At 49.5% G+C, this 5,356-nt stretch overlaps 1 long non-coding RNA gene across 1 annotated transcript; it reads right to left on the bottom strand.

The window, feature by feature from the left end:
* Positions 1-741: 741 nt before the first annotated feature.
* Positions 742-4,408, bottom strand: LOC134737219 (uncharacterized). Its single transcript, XR_010121899.1, has 2 exons — positions 4,159-4,408; positions 742-1,835 (listed from the first exon to the last, which is right to left on the bottom strand). It is a non-coding gene; the product is annotated as an uncharacterized lncRNA (long non-coding RNA).
* Between the last annotated feature and the right edge of the window lie 948 nt (positions 4,409-5,356).

The following is a 5,356-nucleotide window of genomic DNA, read 5'->3' on the forward strand; positions in this document are numbered from 1 at the left end:
TTCCACAGGTTTCTTCTTCACACTTTATGATTCTATTTTACTGACCCAAACAATTTGCCCTCCAATGTTTCGTGGAGGGGATAACAACTCTGGGTATTCAAAGATGTTTTCCGACATCTTATCTCTTTCCTTCCCTCCTTGGTCTGCGCTGGGCTACCTGAAATGCCTCCTAAACGCGTGCTTCCCTTATGAACATTCATTAGATGGGTACTTGTCCTGGTTAACTCCTACAAATTCACAAGTTCTCTAATGCTCAAGTTCAAAGCACTTGCATCTCTAGGTAATCAGTTTGCTAAAATGCTCTTTAGCTTTTTCTATCTACAATGTTTCTAAACGTTAATTTAATTGAACTTAAAAGCGATTGTGCATAATGTGCCGCAACTTGGCACTCAGCTCATGTAAACAGTGTCTTGCTGACAGGGTAGGTCTAATGCAGGAAATAACCCCGTCAGCAGCGCTGTCCCACATAGGACTACAAATCCATGACAGCCTCAGGGGCTCCCCACGAGGCACAAGGGGTGATGTCATTCTTCTGGGGCTTGGCTAGGCCATGACTGGGTCTAGAGGCACTCTCTCTTCCCAGTCCGTTTTTAGAACTAATATTTGCAACGCCACTTCCACATTTCCCTCTATTTCTGATTCATGTCAGCCTGGGGCCTGAGACAGAACAAGCCTGCAGCTGAACACATTGTTACCACTTTTTTTCCAGAACCTTAGGAAAACGTTGTTAATATTCAGGGCTGTGAGTGACCTTGCCGTCCCACATCATGGAACTGTTTATTAAACAGACGGATGGACAACCTTATAATTAGGTCAACTACGTATACTCCAATTCAAGTCCTTAGTTCCATTCCTTTTCTAAGATTAGGGAATTTCTCAATGACCAATAACGCAGAAATAACCCCCTCACATCCCGAGGGAGATTGCTCAACCTACAGCCACCCCGTGAAGGTCCCATGACTTCTGGCATCTGCCCCAATAACCCGAGTCTCTTATCTGTGAGTTTTGGTTTGTCAGACCCTGTTGTTCGCATTAATCTTCCTGTGCCTGTGAGGACAGAACCCGGACAAAGTGGGAGTCCTGAACCTGCCTATGCTGGTTGAATAGGTAAACAGCCTCAGATAAGGAGGCCTTGGGAAAACCATTGTGACGTCCTAAGAATGCAAGGTGTAAAAGTTCCGATCCCACTCTCCCACCCCTAAACCAGTTGAGACACAGACCTGCCCTTCTCCAGGTTGATTGGCCCGACTAGATAGCATCTGCAATCTGCACTCGCTCCCTCCCTCCCAAGTGAATCAGTCCCCAACCGGTTACCTCCCCAGGCTCCTTGGAGACAATGCCAAGTACAGCCTAGGGGGTGACGGCTCCATTTGAGGAGCCTGGCATCTCGCAGATTGCCACCCCAATCCCCCGCTTTGGGCAGGTGCATGGGGAGGACTCAGGAAAGAGGTGTTCTGCCATGGACCAGTCCAGGTCCAAAAAGTCTCGAGAAGTGCCCGGGAGCCAGGAGAAGAGCCAGGAGATGAAAGGAGATGCCTGAGGTGCCGCAGCCCAGGTCTGAGCCGGGCTAGGAACCGCGTGACAAAACAACGATGCGTTCTTAGCCGTGATGGAACTCCCAGATTAGCTCGGCTTTCTTCCTTTTGTTTTGTTTTGTTTTATTCATCTCTGTAGCATCTATTTTCCTCTGGGCATGTGACACTTCCACTTTTTCTCTTCTTTGGTCCTCTTCCAGAAGTTCTGTTCTGTGCTGGATTAGGTCAGGAGTGATGGATTGTTCTTATACACACGGGATATGGTGGATGAATGTGTTGATCTGACACTCACTGAGAGTTCTAAACAGGGAATCATAGCAGTGACAAGTGGTGAAAGACATGGCCCCTGCCTCTTGAGCTTCTGTGGGACCCAGCAGGCTGGAGGGGCGCACCCAGCTTTATGCATCTGCCCTCAGGAGAGCTCCACAGGCTCCAATTTTTCTACTTTTATTTTTAATTTTTTTTTTTGAGATGGAGTCTCACTCTATCGTCCAGGCTGGAGTGCAGTGGCACAATCTCTGCCCCCCAGGTTCAAGCGATTCTCCTGCCTCAGCCTCCCAAGTAGCTGGGATTATAGCTGCCTGCCACCGCGCCCAGCTAATTTTTGTATTTTTAGTAGAAACAAGGTTTCACCATCTTGGCGAGGCTGGTCTTGAACTCCTGACCTCGTGATCCACCTGCCTTGGCCTCCAAAAGTGTTGGAATTACAGGCGTGAGCCACCGTGCCCGGCCTCAGGCTCCGATTTTTCTAAATGAAAGCCTCATCTCCTACTGACCCACTGGGTAACTGAACCCTTGATTTTCATTAAGACTGATCTCTTGGCCTGGCGCAGTGGCTCACGCCTATAATCCCAGCACTTTGGGAGGCCAAGGCAGGCAGATCACCAGATCAGGAGATTGAGACCAGCCTGGCCAACGTGGTGAAAACCCGTCTCTACTAAAAATACAAAAATTAGCTGGGTGTGGTGGAGTGTACCCGTAATCTCAGCTACTTGGAAGGCTGAGGCAGGAGAATGGTTTGAATCCAGGAGGCAGAGATTGCACAGAGAGCCAAAATCGCACCACTCCACTCCAGCCTGGCGACAGAGCGAGACTCCATCTCAAAAAGAAAACAAACAAACAAACAAACAAAAAAAGGATCTCCCGCTGGTAACAACTGGTTAATTAGTCTCTGGTTTTCTGTCCTTCTACTCAAATGCTCCAGAAGAGCTCTGTATTTAAATACGCCCAAGTTTGACTCTCTGGTCAAGTGAAGACTATTTCTAGAAAACGAGTAAGTCTTCCCAAATTCATCTGCCTCAGCTAGGACTGGCATAAATCACTTTTTCTTGAATTGGTCTCCATTGCATATCCCACTTTCTTCTCATCTTTTATTTTTTTAATTGCCAAACAAGACGTATGCCACCCAAGCCACAAAATGGTAGGCAACCAATTTCTGTCCTGCTACATCCAACATTCTCTGAGGTTCTAAAAATACCAGCAATGATTACCAAACGACTTGTGCTGTTAAGGGAAGAAGAGGAACTGGAAATATTCCAGCTAGTGCCAGGAGCTCTGGGGACCCCAGCTCTGCCTGGCTGCCTGGGTCCAGTCATTCCCAAGGAGATAATGTCAACGGCTGCTGATAGGTCTCTCTGGTGACCACAATTTCAGAACTGGGAATTGGTGGTGGTCTGATGCGTAGCCTAACAAAGGGCCAGTGTGTATCTGTCCCAGAAATTGAGATTGTCCCAGAAATCTGAGGCCACATGATTGCCCGCAGGACAGCTCTGAGAAGACACCATTTAGCTGATTAAAGCAGATGTTCAAACTCTCCTCCAAACCCACCTATCTACTCACAATTTGCATCCCCCCAACCCCCATCAGTCTCCTTTTTTTAAAAAAAGAGATATGCTAGGCCAGGCATGGTGGCTCAGGCCTGTAATTCCAGCATGTTGGGAGGCTGAGGCAGGAGGATCACTTGAGACCAGTAGTTTGAGACCAGCCTGGGCAACATAGCAAGACCCTGTCTCTAAAAAATAAAAATAATAAAAAAAAAATGAGCCAGTGATGCGTGTCTGTGGTCCCACCTAGCTACTCAGGAGGCTGAGATGGGAGCATCGCTGGAGCCCAGGAGGATGAGGCTGCAGTGAACTCTGATTGTACCACTGAACTCCAGCCTGGGCAACAGAGCCAGACCCTGTCTCTAAAAAAAGAAAGAAAAAAAAAAGAGAGAGAGAAATGCTAGTGGTAAAAAAACGTAACTTAAAGCCTGTACATTCCCCGCAGGGGGGTGTTTATGGCCTTGTATCCAGCTGGCTCTTCCCAGATTCAAAAGCAATTATTCCAAAAGAATGCTTTATGGTTAAAATTAAACCACAGTCCAAAAGCTATTAGAACTGGACTTTGAACAAATGCCAAAGAGGACAGTTATGAACATCTTCTTGACAGAAAAAGAAAGAGACCCACCAGAAGGAAGAAATCTAAAACAAACAAAAAATTAAGTAAAATGTTGAAACCTGTTCAACCACCCTACTTCAGTTAGAACGCACTTTTTAACCACATTAGGAAAGCGAAACTCGCCGTGGGTGGGGTGGAAACGCTGCCAGGTCATCCTGTCTAAAGAAACTCTGGTCGCGCCTACCTGAGGGACGTGCGGGCGCGGCTCGGCCCCCACCAGGCGCCCCGACACCGCGCCGGCCGCGCGGCTCCCGCAGGCACAGCGCCCGCCCCGGCGAGCACCAGCGCATCACCCCGGTGACGTGGGCCACCTGCCCTGATGCGTTATTCCGCCGCTTGATGAAGAAACCAGCATTTAGGAAAACACAGAGGCGCACATTAGCGTGCACGAAAACGCCCGAGGGAGCTGAGAGCTGGCGAGGTCACGAGTGCCGGGCTCCGGGCGGGTGGTGGGGGCAGGGCGGCGGGGCAGGGCCGGGGCGGGAGCGGCGATCCGAGGCCGGATCAGCAGCGCCCCCTCCTGGAACGCCGGGAGCGCCGCGCGCGCGGATGCCGCTCTCCTTCCAGCCCGGCGCGCCGCTGCCCCCTATCGGACAAACGCTTTGACGGTTGGCTAAAGCAAGTATCAGACGTCAGCCCCTCCAGGTGGCAAGCACGCCTGGCCAAGCCTCAGTTTCCACATCTCTCAAATGGGAGCGCTGGCAACACTATTACCTTTGCACACCTCAGAGGGTGACCAGGAGCAAATGAAGGAAGCACCGCTGTTTCTCCCTGGGCCGGCCTCGCTGCTTAGGCCCTAGCAAAATCCAGGTCGCCTCCCCGAGGTCATCTTTCTCCCCCGTGTCTGAACTAGGAGCACAGTTATAAAACCACAGTCATGTTGTTCTAAGAGTGGCGTCTCTCTTCTAGTAGCTTCGATAACTCCACAAATGTATTTAACATAATTTTCAAAACATTTTTTCTTATAAGCATGTATCATAATTTAAATTAGTTTTCTGGCAATTATCCATTCACTGTCTAAATCCCCCACCACACTGTGAGTCCTGGGGATGCAGGGACCTCCCTGTCACTGTCATTGTTGTGTCTCCAGAATCTGCCTAGCATAGTGCCTCCCACACAGTAGGTGCTCAATAAATCGCTGTTGGAAAAATACATGGATGAAGCCTAGGAGCTGGAGGCTAGCCAGAAACAGAAAGGACAAAGTCAGATACAGGGGGAAATCCTGTTTCCAGAATGGTAACTCAAGTGAATATTAAAAATGAGGCGCCGGGCGCTGTGGCTCACGCCTGTAATCCCAGCAATTTGGGAGGCCGAGGCGGGTGGATCACGAGATCAGGAGGTCGAGACCATCCTGGCTAACATGGTGAAACCCTGTCTCTACT

The sequence above is a fragment of the Symphalangus syndactylus genome, chromosome 1 (genome assembly GCF_028878055.3).
Source record: "Symphalangus syndactylus isolate Jambi chromosome 1, NHGRI_mSymSyn1-v2.1_pri, whole genome shotgun sequence".
Classification (NCBI taxonomy): domain Eukaryota; kingdom Metazoa; phylum Chordata; class Mammalia; order Primates; family Hylobatidae; genus Symphalangus; species Symphalangus syndactylus.